This window comes from Passer domesticus, chromosome 2 (assembly GCF_036417665.1).
Source record: "Passer domesticus isolate bPasDom1 chromosome 2, bPasDom1.hap1, whole genome shotgun sequence".
In the NCBI taxonomy this organism is placed as follows: Eukaryota; Metazoa; Chordata; class Aves; order Passeriformes; family Passeridae; genus Passer; species Passer domesticus.
In genome coordinates, this window is record NC_087475.1 from 49,409,753 (window position 1) to 49,425,920 (window position 16,168).

Sequence of the window (16,168 nt, forward strand, 5' to 3'; positions counted from 1 at the left end):
CATAAGACTTTATTAATAAATATAATTTTAAAATTATTTGAGATGAGTATAAATATCTGTGAAATTGCTGTTTTCTCTGAATATCTTTTGGCATTAATAAAAGAGAATATTAACATAAGAAAAATTTGATGGTTCTCCAAGTAGTAGCAGAAGTTTGGTAATTTACCAACTTTTCAGTAAATGATAGTAAATTGAAAGTCTAGTGCTGCTTATCTTAATGTACTTCTATATATTTTATTTAAGGTTTTACCAAGAAATAAGCCTCACATGAGAGAAAAAAAGTATCTAGCTCTCTAAATTCAAAGTAGTAGTATCATTTACTAGCTGAAATATATCAATCCTGAAAGTCAGCTTCTGCTAATGTGCTCATTGCAAAATTATTGGGGGTAATATACTTAATTAGTGAATTTTACATAAGATTTATTTTATTCACAGAAGCTTGGTTTGATAAAATTCTTCACTGCAATTCATTTAATAGGTAGCCTATAGAAACTACATTAATATTACATCCATGAGCAAAGAGATTACCCCACAGTTAATGACTCCCTTGGGTTGCCCTTTTCTGACAAAGGCACAAAGCCAAAAAATTCCATTTTTCCCCCTTCTCTCTGAAATAAATGTTGCTATGTGAAAAACCAAGTGTAGGTACTTTTTATAACATCTGGATTGTGAAAAAATGAGTAGTGACAATATAAACCAAGTATGAAACAAACATTGCACTGCTTTGTACTGACAAAAATCTGTTTAGGGTAAAAAAAGACTCCAAAGGCTGTTGATATGTCTGAAACATGAGATGTGATTGGCGTCAGAAGAATTTTGCATTTTAAAGAATTCTGGAAGAAAAATTTTTAAGTCAAACAGTGGTGTCTCTTGGTGTATTCCTTGTGGGCATGAAAGCAGTGACAGCTGCACACCAGTGCTCCAATGGTTTCCACAACTTGCGGTTCAGAAGATCTGATGTGTGTTTGCTTTACTTCTGCCTTTGCTTCACACGGGCTGAAGCGTCGCACAGGCAATGCCTGTCACGACAGCATGACTCTTACCACTATTCTAACACCTTTGTGGGGTAGGAGGAGGCAATTTAGTAGCAGCTGCAGATCTAAACCAACAGGTGAACATGAGTCCTGAAGAGAGAAAAGGGAGGAGCAGCTTGAAAAGAGTGCACTTGGTGGTCTTCCAGAAAGGCTTGATGTATTCTCTCATCCAGCCACATTATTTCAGGCAGGGAGATAAATATTGTTGAGTGCAATAAAAGATTTCAGTAGAAAATAAGAAATGAGAACTATACAGGTCTTGGGCATGTGCCTACTTATATGGATAACAAAACAAAAACACACAGAGACGATGCCTTAACAGGATACCAGCAGACATTTTTTGCTATCAGAAGACAATCCACACCATTCTGAGATATCTAGATATATGAGATGAATTCCTTCCTGCAAGTACTTGTCCTTCACTCAATGTGGAGAGAGACTAAACAAAATGTCTAACTTTTAATAAGAAAAAATCATGGCCTTAGAGTCTGAGAACATGTATTTTGACAAGAAATATATCTTGAAAATATTTAGTGTCCAGCCTCTTTGAATTTATTCTCTTTGCTTTCCAGTTCCCAGGTCTGCCCAAGGCAGGTTTTTATTCTCTCTGGCTTGGCTAATCCTTACAAACCCAGCCCAGGCTCAGACTTGAGGAGCGATACGGATTATTATCCCTGTCAGCCGTGGCTGTGGACTTGGCCCACGCTGACCTGTGCTTCTCTGTCAATGCCTGGGCACGGTTTGGGGCTGTAGGCAGGAGCTTCTCCCTTGCAATTCGCATGGCAGCCTGGATGGAAGTCTGAATGCAAATTGTGATATGCCAAAACAGGCACTAAAACCAGGGTCTGCCCTGGGTTTAGTTAGTTTTATACACTACAGTTTCTGAACCACATTATCTTCCCTCTCACTGGAAAGGATGATAAAAAGCACTTAGCTTTATTTCTACAGAAAAGATTAACAGTATCTTTTTTATTTCCTTCTCTTTCATACTTTAGCTCATAGAATAATACTAAAAAATTCCTGTTGCTTTATAATAGACTCCTAATAAGTGGCTTTTGCAACTGATTAAGTATCTCAGCTTCGCTCCCGTGTTAATCAATTGCAGCATACGGTTATTGCTTCATGTGCTGCTGCAATGGAGTGGATCTTTTACCATATAAAAGCTCCATCCCAACTGTGTCTGCTGCTCTGGTTCTAGACATCAGTTTCTTTTATGGTTGTGTTTTCCATGACTGTGGAACAAGAATCATAACGTGTTTTGTGGTCATGGGAATACGGAAAACGGGAGTAAAATGCATAGTGACCTACTTTTAAGAAAATAATTGGAGCATATCACATATGTTTGTAACATAGAAAGCATATTAATATTTATGAGGAAGTACCTTTACTTTTGAGATAAATTTTAAAAAATATTTTGATTTTTTTCATGGACCATGTCTCTGATTTAAAAATAAGCGATGTCAATTCTAATTACCTGTTTCTAGCTTAAAAATTTCTGTCAGATTAGCTATAATATATTTAATGGAGAGTTAAGAGTCTCATCTAATTTATTCCAAAATATTGTGATGAATAGCAAAAAATTAAACCTGGAAATATAAAAAATTGTATTTTGCATAATTTTTTATTTTAATATCTTCAAAACCTTTAAAATAGCGATGATTTAAGTTCCATAGTCAAAATATTTCCTTTGTAAAGAAACATGAATCAGAATACAATTTTTAAGCTTAGCCATGTTTATATGCATAAGTGATTATTGCATAAGGAGATTAATAATAAATCACAGAGAGATTTATAAATAAGTTATCCATGGGAAACTGAGCTAGTGCTGCCAATTTACTCCTTTACTTTGTACACATTGGATTGTCATTAAACTATTTAGTTATAAGCTATTTAGCATTTAATTCCATATATTGCCATTTTATGAATTTGGGTAATAGACATGGTGAGCTGCACAGCCACTGCCCAGTGGCCTGCATGGCAATAGTTGTGCTTAGGAGACCCTCTGGAGCTATTCACCTCAGTAGATATATATATATATATATATATATATATATATATATATATACAAACACACAATTATCTATCAGTCTATCTATCTATCTTCTATGTCTATATACAGCTGCATGCTTATTTTAAATCCAACTCTTGCCCTGTCTTGGGCTGAAGTTGCGGCAGCCCTCAAGTGCATAGCTGCACTGATTAAGACCACTATTTGTCAGCTACTACTGGCAACTTCATTAGATTTCTACACTGAAAAAAATACATTTTTTCCCACTATAAATTGAATGTGATGTGGATGGATGTGGCGGGAATTACTAAAGTGGTCATACATGATCTCTAGCTAAAGGTGTTATCCATCAGCATTAGGTTGAAACCAAAATAATATTTCTCTCTGGTTTTGTTAGTGCTTTTTGGCAAAGCGCTCATTCTGCTCTTTTCTTTGAAGGTGCTTGTTATGAGGAAAGCTTAAAAACAACAGCAACAACAAAAATTAAAATTAAGACATTAAGTATTATGCAAATCATACCACACAGATGTTTTATGATCCTATCACTTTGAAAAAGAGCTAGAGAGGCTCTTTTGAATCTAATCTTACATAGTCCATCTGTTGCAGCATATGACAAGAAATCAAGCATCTGAACTTTTAGGAGCTGTTATAGATCCTTGACATGGATCTGGCTCTCATCATGCAGGCAGTGTTGATAGTTCCACTGATTGCACTGATTGACTGTTGTGTCATATTATCCTTGGCCTTTCCGACTCCCCCACTTCAGGGGATATCAACACTAGTAATCGTCAGGCAGGGCTCAATTGATTATTTTCAGAATTTTCTCTGGCTATTGACCATAATGGAAAAAAATTGTGCCTCTGAATTATTCAAAATGAAAACATACACAGAAGAAATCAATAAGGCACATCTGATATTAAAGACAAATTAAAGCAGGCAGCATAATGTGTCTTGGGGCACCTGCTACAGACAAAGAAGAAAGCATTTTAGAGGTGAAGAAGACTCTTTTCCTCTTTCCCTTTCATTCTTTTACAAGTAATATATTTTAGGTCTCAAAATTAACATCTTTATGAATTAGGACATTAATGGTTTCTTTTCAACTTGTCCTTTGCAAATGTTAGAATTTAACTCCAGACTTTAGCACAATAATTCCTTCTTTGTATCCCCAAAGTCTTTTTAACTTAAATGTAGCATGCCATTCTGGAGGGATGAAATTATAGAAAAATGTTCAGGTCAGAAAAATCACATTAACAAATATCTAGAGTTAGGCACTAAGCCTTTGCAGACTTTGAAAGCGCTGGAGATTAAACTAGTTAAGAAAAAGGTGCCTTTCTATGAAATATCTGACATGTTAGCCTTAGGAAAATGTCCCCTATATGAATCAGAGACAAGATTTTTAAAAATCTCCTCAAGAGGGATGGCTTCATTTTTGGGTGGCAGTATTACAGGAGAATCCTGTAAGTTTTTACTCCGAGTTTCTTATTCAAGACAAACTACATGTAAAGCAATGATGTAGTATCTCTGGTTTTCCATTGGTAAGAGTCAGGATCTGGAATGATTAAAATATTCTCTGATTGCAATTCTGCCATGATTGTGGTAAATTTCTCAGCAAGGTCTGAAGAAAAACTGTTCCATGTCTGTGGTTTGAAGCAATCAAGAGAAAACAACACTGCACATCTGTGACAATGGGCAGCATTAATACCCTGAACATTTCTAGAACTCATTTGGAAATCTTTGTTAGGATTTCATTCCTTGCTTTGTGGGATGATAATTTTTTTTTCAGAATTATCTCATTGTCTTCTTTATAGCAAATTTTTAACTACATTTAATTGAAATATCAAAAAATATACAAAGGAAATGTCAGTAATGTCTTTTAAGGAAATGAAACCCTTTCCTAAATGCCTGAAAGAGGGCAATTGCTAATGTAATAATTAAAGCTCACAGGAAAGGCAGGCATACCAAGGATGATGCAACAACCCCCAGGAACGAGATCATTGATGGCTGAGTGGACTTTCAAAAAACTCACACAACTGGAATTTGTTTCCACTCATCATTGAAATTCATACAGGTGGTCAAACCCTATAAAACTAGATGGGTTTTCATTGAGGCTTTTGGGGGATGAAGTAAAAAATGTAAGGACACAAAGCTGCTGTGTAAAAGGAGCAACCTGAATTATTTCTGCTATTAGTTTGTCTTTTACTAGAAAATGTGAATAGGTTTAAGCTGTTAATACCAGTACATTTTTACTGCAAGAGGTAGGATTTCCAAAAATATAAATTATTGAGAGGTGCAGATAAAATATTTAAAACTACTTAATGTGTTAGGTGCTCGGGTTCTCTTGATCTCAATGGAAAATAGGTACATAAGCTGCTTAGCAGTTTAGAAAAATTATTCGGGTATCCCATCCTCCCATGTAAACACATAAATGCAGCTTAAATTCTGGATAAAGATACACAATGTGCTGTGGAGGGACTATATCTGGTATTCTTCTTGTCTAATTTTACACACCAGTCAGAAATTTAGGAATGTTTTTAAAACAAAAGTTTTTCGTGCTTTCAGAAATATTATAAGATATACAGGAATAGGATCCCCCTTATGAAACTTATTCCCTCCTGGAGTTACCATTTGAGAGTAGAAGGAAGAATCTGTGTTGCTTTAAATGGGAGCAGATGTGTATATTCAGCATGGGAGTTTTAATTTAAATTGTATGTCTCTGCTTATATTTTCCAGAGACTATTTCTGAGGTCCTAAATGTGGCGGTGACCATATGGTGTGGCATTTCCTCCTTGTTGAGGTTTGGCAAGGAAACCTATGACCACTGATTGAAAGGGAGCCATGGAGAACTACCACAGGTAAGTCTGAGAATGGCCCATGGCACTTGACTAAATCTCTTCCCTGGATGTCTCAAAACTGTCAGCTGAGATTGATAAAAAGTGAGAAATGTGAGATTAAATATGGCTTGGAAAGGTGGACTGGGTTTCACACTTACTTTGTGAAGGCTGAGTTTTGCACTAACCCAGTGCTTACTGAAACCACAAACTGTAATAGTGGCTGATGTTGAACCATGACTAAAAAATAGTTCAGAAGAGTTCTGCTTGTTCAGAAAATGGAATTGCACATTCATAATGGGTGGTTGCCAGTTCAATCTTCATGTTGCTTAAAGCTACCTTTTTTGCTTATTATTTTGTCAAAATGTAATTATGTATCATGACACGGTATCCCTGTGACAAACTCCTTAAAATCCATGCTACTATAGTTAACATACACACCCAAAAAATTGTCTGTTTTCAGCTCTGCCCAACATTCTGGATGCTGTTTTTGATTTAGATTGAACTTTTTGCTTCTTAAATGGAGGAAAAAATATCATATCACCCTGGTTTCACTTGGTGACAGGAAATTACTAAAATTTTTGTTGCTATAAATGAGAATTCTGATTGTAGAACCAAGTAAAATATGATCAGCTTTACAGAGTCTGTGAAACTAGTGAGAACTGCTTAGCAAAATTTATTTTGAAAGTATTGAATACAGTTTGAAAAAAATTATTTTTTTTGTTCAGTTCTGCTGGTGATCTTTTGTTGCATAAGTAGGTCCAAAGGAGCACACCAAGGATGAATCTTTGTAAAGAGATGACACTCTAGATATTGTCCCTATGGCAATATTATCCTTGGGAATAACAGACTCAAGATTTAGATTATTGGACTGGTATGAAGGCTTCCTGCATCACAAACCCAGTGCATGCACATGTATAAAATGCATCAGCATTCTCTGTATCAAAAATTGCTGTTTGATAGTTTGTACAAAAACGTTTTTTTTTCTCACTATATCTTCTCAGGAGGTGTGTTCCTCTGTGGAAAAATAAGACATGAATAAAGATACAGCAATATTTACAAGGAGTTGCAAGCATTGGAAAAAGGAAATAAATGTTAAAGAATGTAGAAGAACAATAGTGCATGTAAGCATGGTCCTAAGTAAAAGGGCTAAGGGACTGGATGCTTGGCTACTTGCAATTCCAGTTTGCACTGTTGTCAAAGCACAGAGGTGTTGAAGAGGTGCTCTTTAATCTGTGGTGGAAGGATGTGACAACAAAGTGAGAACAGGTCAAAGCAGAAGGAGGATATGGCAGGAGTGATCTTGGTAGTTTTAAAACACTTTCTATGCTCTCAAATAACTGAGTGTCATCTCACTTTGATTCAGGTATCTCTATCAGAGTGACCACTTAGACCTTGTTGAAACAAACCCCCAAGTTCAGTTTAGATCTAGTTGGCTTTGTCTGGCAATATGGATAAGGCTAAATGCAGATTTGGTTCCCTCTGTCCTACAACATTAGTGCAACTGACTTTGAATCTGCAGTCACCTCAAGCCTATCCAGAGTATGCAACAGATAGCTCCATGTCATTCTATGAAAAAATTAAATTGATTATGGATTTAAAGCCCATGGAATTCTCATATCCTGTTCCCCAAATGAGGATTATCTTCTACACTATAAAAGAGTCAACATTTCTCCTGTTTTCTTCAGGATAAAAACTCTAAGAACCTATACTCAGAGCTGGCTTCAGGATTATAAATGCCAATGAGATGTGTACATACCTTCTAGTCTGAACATGTGCACTTAAGGTAAAAGATAAGGTTACCATGGCATTTCTTATTTAGTGACTGGACTTGGTGGCCTGTTGTACAGGCATTTAGGAACATCTGTCTTCCTGAGGAATGCATAAGCAGTAAGATTGCTAGAAGTTATAACTGCAATGCTAATCCTATACTATGTTTGTGATTTCATCTTCACTAAAGTTTGATATTAAACTGTTTGCAATAGTGTACAGCTCATAAATTTTAGACTGCAAAAATAGGTTAGATGATAGAGTTATTTTCCATTTTCATTGCATGTATAAGTTACAGGAAAAAATTATAAACTCTGTGGGGAGGTTTCAGATGATGAACAGGATTGATCCTGTACACTTCTGAAAGCTGAGTGTGGAAGCTCATGGAAGTGCATCCTTTCTTTTCTCCTGAGAAGTCCCTCCTCACAGCTGTCAGAGGGAAAGTAGGAGGATGTTTTTTTGTGAAGTAAAGCAGACATTGTAAATGTTCCTTATAGACCTGCAGAGCTGTAAAACCATGAAGTGTTAAAAAAATGGTATAAAAGAAACTGGTATACTTCTGGGATATTGTCATTGTAAGAAGTACAGTTGTAAACTTTTCAGCCTAAGTTCTTACACTGGCACTCTCCACCACCTTCTCTTTCACAGAAGTGTACCACACAGGCCTTTGATACTGGTTGATAGACTTGTCTTGTTGTGTTTTACCAAGTTAAAATCTCATTCTAATAATTTCAGTAAATCTATTGCCAGTGAATTCTCAGGAATTTATACAAAAATGTATTTTATGGAATAGGAGGGATGGAACCCTTTTAAAGAAATTTATTCAAAATTATTTCAGAACTGACTGTTTGAAATGCTTTGGAAAGATGTTGGACTATTGTTACATAGAGATTTTCGTGTTAAATGGGCAGTGATATTGGATGGCTGCTTTAACATGGTACTACATTTATTTATATATATGTATAGACAACATCTATTTATAAAGCAGGAGTAATGACCTCCATCAAGGACAAAAACTGCATTTTTCATACCTATAAGTAAGGTGCTTGAAGAGCAAAAGTGAACTCCAGACCTGCATGGTATTTCCATGAAGCCTTTCTCTACAGTGGAGAGCCCTTTACCAATACGGCCACCAAGTTAATTAGAGGGCTGGAACAAATTAGGTTTTTTCAGTTTGGAAAAGGTTTCAGGGAGACCTAATTGTGGCCTTCCAGTACCTGACAAGAACCAGCAGGAAAGATGAAGAGAGACTTTTTTATAAGAGCATGTAGTGACAGGACAAAAGTAAATGGATTCAAACTAAAAGAGGGTAAGTTTAAATTGGATATTTGAAAGAAATTATTTATTCTGAGGGTGGTGAGGCACAGGAATGCCCAGAGGAGCTTTGGGGGTCTTGTCCCTAGAAATGTTCAAGGCTAGGTTGGATGGGGCTCTGGGCAACTTGATCTAGTGGGAGGTGTCCCTGCACACTGTGGTAGAGTTGGAATGAGATGATCTTTCAGGTTTTTCCAACGCAGGCCATTCTATAATTCTATGATCACCCCAGTATCCTGCTCCTAGGAAGAAGGTTGTGAGATTTAAAAAGCTTTATGTTTTCATAAAAAAACCCAATGTCTTACAATAACAGGAGCCATTAGAATAAATCACATTAAAGATATTTTCATCCATGACTTACAACAGAGTTTTAGGGCAGTTAGAAACTAATAATACCATTTTATCAGGTGATACAATGCTGGTGCTTACAGAAAACTTAAGAAGGCATTTTGTTAATTAAGCATGAACATTGCTATCTTCAGAAAAGAAACAATATTTTGGGAATATTTTGTTATAACTTACTATTTGCCAGCTCAGGAAAATCCCATTTAACAATTTATAATTGCTAAAAATTGTTGTCAAACACAATATTGAGGAAAAAATGAGCGAAACTGAATAAACCAATGATACTTCTGTCTTTAACAGACAGTGTAAACAATCCAGAGTTGAAGGAAACCTCCTCCCCCCAACACTTCCCAGTTATATTGGTAAAATTTCAAAAGCAGATGACAAGTAAAATTGATCTTGGAAAGAAACCAAAGGATGACATCATCAGTTTAATGATTCCAATTCACAGTCTAATGTGGAAATGGTAAGAATTATACAAGCATAAAACCAGAAGTGGTTGCAATAAAGATAAATAAACAACAAGAAATTTCCTGAATTTGAAATGGTTTAATTTCATATGCCACTAACTTTGATTATGACTTTTTTAGTCAAACCAGAGAAAATGAAGGAATATGGCTGCATCTTATTCTTTTCTATTCCAACATTCACATACCTCTGTATACAAAAATTCATCACTGCTAGGTTCCACAGTTCCTTTAAAAAAAGTTGAGCTAAACAATGTATCTACTAATTCAAAACCCACCCGTTCACTAAAATAAATAGTTTTAAATGAACACTATGCTTATGTGGTTTTTCATAACATCCTTCAAAGCCGCATATAAAAGTTTATATTATGAACTAGCTACTCTCTGTCCTGTGATTAAAGGGCACATGATGACCTCATGAACCACCCTTTAGACTTCCAGTGCTTCTGGCTTTAATATTCTGTGCTAGATTCACAGGGCTCTTCTACAGATGCTAGGCGTTCAATCCTGAAGGCTCCACTTCATCATCAGGTAATTAGTATTTTCATTAACTTGCTTATTGTCAAGGAAAATGAGCCTTGATCATCTAATTTTTCCTCAATGAGTTGAATATTGTAATATATCTATAATTAATGTGTTTTATGCCACAAACGTGTAATGGAGTGGAAATCTGAGCCTGCTCCCAGCAGTCACTGTCAGTAAATGTTTGATGAATAAACAGAGACTTTCTAATGGGAAATGGTGGCGACTTTTATAAGCAGACACAATAAAGACTTTATTAACATACTTAAGAAGCATTCTGGGAAATAGAATTGAATGCATTATTACTGTAGACTCCTTTTGTGAAAAGTAAATTTTACTGTCCCCATAACAAATGTTTGCTTGTTTGATGTAACTTGTAGTGTCATTCTTTTATGGAGCATCTTTCAGTGTAAATCTGTGATACATTTTAAAGCTACATATTCCCTATGGGTCTATGATCTTAAAAAAATTCCCTCTGAAATTTGTAAAAACTAATCACTTATATACCTGTCTGTGATGGAAAAAGAAACTGAAAGGAAAAAGAGACAACATTGAGCAGATATATGAAAACTCAAATTAAAGTGAAAATCTCTTTAAAATGAAAATTTATTTTCAGGTTCAGAGAATGAAGGGAAACTGGGGTTGAATGGAAGATCATTTGCAATGTCACATCTGCTATAAATAAGACTTAATATGTCTTTAAAATGTATTAATTAACACCTCCAGATGTAATATCAAATGCTATAATAAAGGCACAGGAATGTCTCTGAGCTAGTCAGGAACACATTCAGCTTCTTGACTGGCTCCAGAAAGGAGACTAAAACTCTACTGGCTCAGTTTTCAGAGGTGTGGTGTACACAGCCTTTGCTGCAGCCAGTGGTGACTACAGACTGTAAAAACATGGCCTTCAGGAAAAAGGAAAGCCTTTTCCCTCTTAAGTTCTTTTTTGTTGTTTTTTTTTTTTTTTTTTTGTTGTTGTTGTTGTGCAAGAAAGCACTCAAATTGCATCTACTGCTTCTACTCAGTTAAGTGCAAATTCTGTGTCCTGATTAGCATGAAATCCAGAAGCTTTCTGTGGCATTGATACAATGTGGTGGAGAGGACAGCAATAAAAAGAGTGGGAGAGAAAGCAAGAAAGGATATAGAGTAGGAAGCAAAGAGAATCTTCTCCAAAAAGAAAATTAGAGAGGACAATAGTGAGAGTAAGCAGAATGGCCTGTGGTTATTACCTCTCTACATCTCTGTCATGGGAGCTTCAGATACTCCCCACTTTGAGCCAACAGCATCAAACCACCAATGTTTTCAGGGAATGTCTCTGATACTGAAAGCCCTCGCCTGCATGACTGGTGAGGCACAAGGACAGGCTGGGAAAGGTTGCCATGCTGCCAGTCCTGCCAAGAGCAATCCAGAGACAGCTGGCAGGGTCAAACCCCAGAGCATGCTCTGGAACAGGAACTACAGTTATAACCATGGGGAGCTGGCTCTGGTTCCCACATCTGAATGGCAACTTGTCCCCTGGATCTTGTGGAAAGGACTCAGCATGCTGAGGGTGTGTCCTACATTAGATATCCACCATAAGTTTCTGAATCAAGATGTAATGAGCTATTTCCACTCCTTTCTTTGATATTTAGGGTAGAAGTTTTAATTCTATGTTCTATTATGAAATCTGAAATATTATAGCAAAATTGCACATCATTTAGAGAAGAAATATGATGGGCCACATGTCATTATTGAGGAACTCTTTTTTCCATAAGGAAAGTCAGTGCTTTATCTTTTAATTCCGGTTTGGTGGATTGACCATCCGAACTGCCTTAGGAGCAATTTTTTTCCATTTGCAATTTGCTCTAGTAGATATAAACCTAGAAAGCTCAAGTTTTGATACAAATAAATCCCAAAATGGATTTATTTTGTAGATGTATCCATGATTCGGAAAAGAATTGCCTGCTTGTGTGTTGTAACAGGCCAAATGTAGATGACTATTGCATTTACATTTAAAGTAGCTGCTAAACTCCCAGAGCGATCAACGAAGAGACAATGTCACTTGCAGATTATGATTTATCTCATCCTAATGTAGATCTCAGGAACAAGGCAGATGAACCTCAGTCTAAAAGTATGCACTTCCTGTCACCTCTCTGCTAAGCAATGTGACTCACTCAGATATTGAAGTTTTCTTAATAGATGCTTAGAATTAGGCAAATCTCCCTTTGAAAACAAGCTAGTCAAAACATTAAGAATCTGACCATAGAGAGTAATTTAGAATGTCAGAGGATGAAAATGTGAGACTGAATTCAATTTGTTGTTGCTGTTATTATTTTTGTTATTTTTGGTCAGATGTGCTCTCAATGCACTACATCACAAGAAGTTCATTAGAAGGGTTTTGGAGGGGTGAGACTGAGAAGAATTTATGTAGGGAGTTTTAAACATGGCCTACAGTGTTTTTCCAGTGGGCAGATTCTTCATCTCTCCCGCAAAAAGGAGTTTAGTCAAATCAAGTTGTAGAACATTATGTTAAGAAAATTAAGTAATACGGTTGAAAGCTGTGTTCATTCCACCTGAATTTAGGCACCTAGACAGGTGCCCAAAATGAGGTGTAGAGTCACCACAGCTTCATATGGGGAAAGAACAACATTTTCATATTCAGTCATCTTATGTGGTGTATTTGCCTCAGCTCCTATTAACTCCAGTGGAAATGAAAATATCTTGAGCTGTGAAGTTTGATAACCATGACATCTGACAAGTATAATTTGACATAAAGGTCACAAAATAAATCTTACTTTATCCAAAGTTTTGAGGTTAATTTTTTTGTTTTTTGGGGGTAGGGGTGATTAAGTCAATATCAACATAGAAACCTTCAATGTATATTTTCTATATCCATTGTCTCTTGCTCTTGCAATTATTTAGATGAACGAGATGTTTTACAACAGATGGTAAAACCCAATGCCAAAATCATAAAATCAAGTCTCTCATAAATCAATGTATAAGATATATTTTAGTGTTGTTGGGTATCATCAACAAGCCCAGCTGATTTCTGATTTAAACAGTGGTCTGACTTCCAGGATGCGGAGAAAAGAAAGGTATGGTCTCCTAATGTGTGCAAACCAGTTAAGTAAGATTTTGTGACATTCCTGTCTTCAAGCCAGTGCCTTGGGTGCAATCTGGATTGTTTTGAAAATGTAGGGAGTTCTGGCAGGGTTTTCCAGTGCAGCGAGGATTATACTTTTTCTCTCCATTTTGGTACGTGGCTGCATACTGAACAGTACAAGAAATATCGTAGAGTTCTCCCTGTGCTTCCCTTAACTAAGAGATTACCATTTTGTATCTGAAATGCAAGAAGGCAAGAAAGTGTTTTTTCAGGGCAGAGTTTACTATTACTACAACACACAAATTTCAGGTACATTCTTTTTTTCCCACAAGAACTACCCAAATCGAAGACAATGGACCATTGAACATCAGCAGCACAAAGTGGGAGCACAGTGCTCTTCTCCATTATGCTGCTATTGATCTCAATATCTACACCTTTTTTTCTAGTTTACACTATCATTACAAAACTAATATTTGATCCAGTCTTCTAATAAGAGATACACATATTTCTCCAGACTTCATTGATCTTACATATATTTCTGGAACTACCTCATATTTGGTAAGAATTATATTTGGATAAGTTATTCGAATCTTTAAAAAAAAGATTATTGAAAGTGCAAGTTAATGCCTTTTATGAAAAATATTAATTATAAATAGATGAAACAAACATGGCAATGAAAAACCAAAGTAATATGCTGTTTTCTATCTCACTACAAAAGAATAAAGAAGAAACAGAGTTTGGCAAAATAATGCATATAAAGGCCAGATATTCATGTCCTGAGGCCATCAGACACCTCCCTAATGGACTACAGAATGTGTAAAATAATTAATCATGTGGAGAAGGTATTGCCAGGGTTAGAGACGAGGTCTTGAGCTTTTAATGGAAATGCTCTGTGACTGAGCTGGGAAAAAAAAAAAAACTTCTTTATTTTGAAAGGAGGGCATCTGTCATACTTAATTCATAATGGTTTAGTAGCACAATAAAATACAAGACATGGTTCAGCGCTCCTATTTTGTGGGGTATTAAAACTATATATAATACAGGAATGGTACAAATATGCAGTGAACCACTCTTCATGGAAGTGTTCACAAATATCAGTAGGAAGAATGCTTAAAAGGTTAAACTCAGACTCTCTGGGGTCAGATTTGTTCCCTCACTAGCAATACATCTAGCAATACCTCCCTGACTAATCTTTCTGTATATACTTTAGAAAAGACCCATTACCTTTTCTACCTGCCTATTTCATAGGCTGCTGAGACAGAAAGAAAACGGGTAGTTTTATTTATTTCTTTGTGAGAGGACTGAACACAAGGATCTACCTTAAAGAAATAGTCAGATAAATATTAGACAGTGCTAACATTAACATGCAAGTTTTATAGAGAAAGAATGGCATCACAACTGAAGAACTTCAAAGGAAAACACAATGAATGCTACTTATGTACATGGAATCTGTCTGTCCCTCTGGTGGAGACACCTTATGGTACAGTCTTCAGTAGTATGGTCTGTAACCTCATTTTTCCCATTTATTATATGGGATAAACAGAGTTAATTATCTCATAATTTTCTTTAAATTTTCTTGTTTCCCCATAGGTCAAAAGGTGAATCTAACTCCTTACTTCATCCATGCTACTTCAGTCACACTTGGATTTGGGAGTCCATCATCTATGTTTTATTCAGAGCTTGAACATTGTGCAGCATGAAGGGGTGCTACACTGTCCTCCCAAAAACTGAACAAATAAGCTTCAAACTGGGTGTTCAGAAAATGGAAGTGTAAACCACTGAAAATCAGTTTGAGATTCCTAGTCAACAAAAAATTATAAGTAACCAACAGGCTTCAAAAAAATCAACTTTATTTAACTGTGCAGGATATTTCTTAGAGGGACTGCAGGAAACTTTTAAAGGTTCTTATCTGAGTTTCTTGGTGCAGGTCACATACACACAGTAAAGGAAAATTAGTTCAAACTGAAATAGTGACATAGAGGGAATGAGTTAGCTACACATCTCAATTGTCTGCACTTTCTAAGTATTTTTGGAATCAGTAATATAAGGGTTGAAGTGTACCCCAAGAGGAATTTTTTGGGTTTCCAATAATCAAATAAATATTTCAATAATCAATAAATATTTGATGTTTTTAGTAAAAGTAATCCAATCTATTGGATTCAATATATCAAATTATACTAAAAAATCTAAAGTATGTCAGTATTCATATTTTTGAGGGATTTTATTGAAGGATTTGTGGTTTAATTCCAGTCATAAAAATTAAATTTTACTTTAGGCAGCTAAAGAGAAAAATAATTAACTGGGAAAACATAAGTATATTAACATATGTCTATTAATCATATAAACATAGAAAGACTTGGGTTGGATGGGACATTAAAGGTCATCCAGCTCCCCCCTTCTCTGCCACCAGTTAGACCAAGTGGCTCACAAACAACCTGGGCTTGGGTGGGACATCCACAGCTTATTTGGGCAACCTGCTCCTGTGCCTCACTACTGAGTTTCCTTACCAGGAGAGGAAAAACATTCCCATGTAACCAAATCTAGGATGACATAGAATGTCAAGTTGCACCAATTAGACCAAAAAGATATATGAGAATAGTTGACAGTGGGACACAAAACTATTGTTAACTTTGCTTTCCAGCAATTTTTCCATCAGCAAACACCTCAGCCTCAGAGGCTGCACATTTCTGCTGACTTTGAATGACCTCTGTGTGGAAGAAAGGATGGACTGGCTGCCACAAAGGAGGCATCTCAAAGATCCTTTGAGGATTACACTGGGAGGAAAAAGGAGATGAAAA

General features: G+C 36.0%; 1 long non-coding RNA gene across 3 annotated transcripts; it reads left to right on the top strand.

The window, feature by feature from the left end:
• The first annotated feature begins 5,159 nt into the window (after positions 1-5,159).
• On the top strand, positions 5,160-15,091 carry LOC135295405 (uncharacterized). Of its 3 annotated transcripts, none has more exons than XR_010357485.1 (3): positions 5,160-5,297; positions 5,773-5,894; positions 14,961-15,091. It is a non-coding gene; the product is annotated as an uncharacterized LOC135295405 (long non-coding RNA). The 3 variants fall into 3 exon arrangements; XR_010357483.1 differs by lacking the exon at positions 14,961-15,091 and adding an exon at positions 10,236-10,297; XR_010357484.1 differs by lacking the exon at positions 14,961-15,091 and adding an exon at positions 6,875-6,956.
• Positions 15,092-16,168: the final 1,077 nt, after the last annotated feature.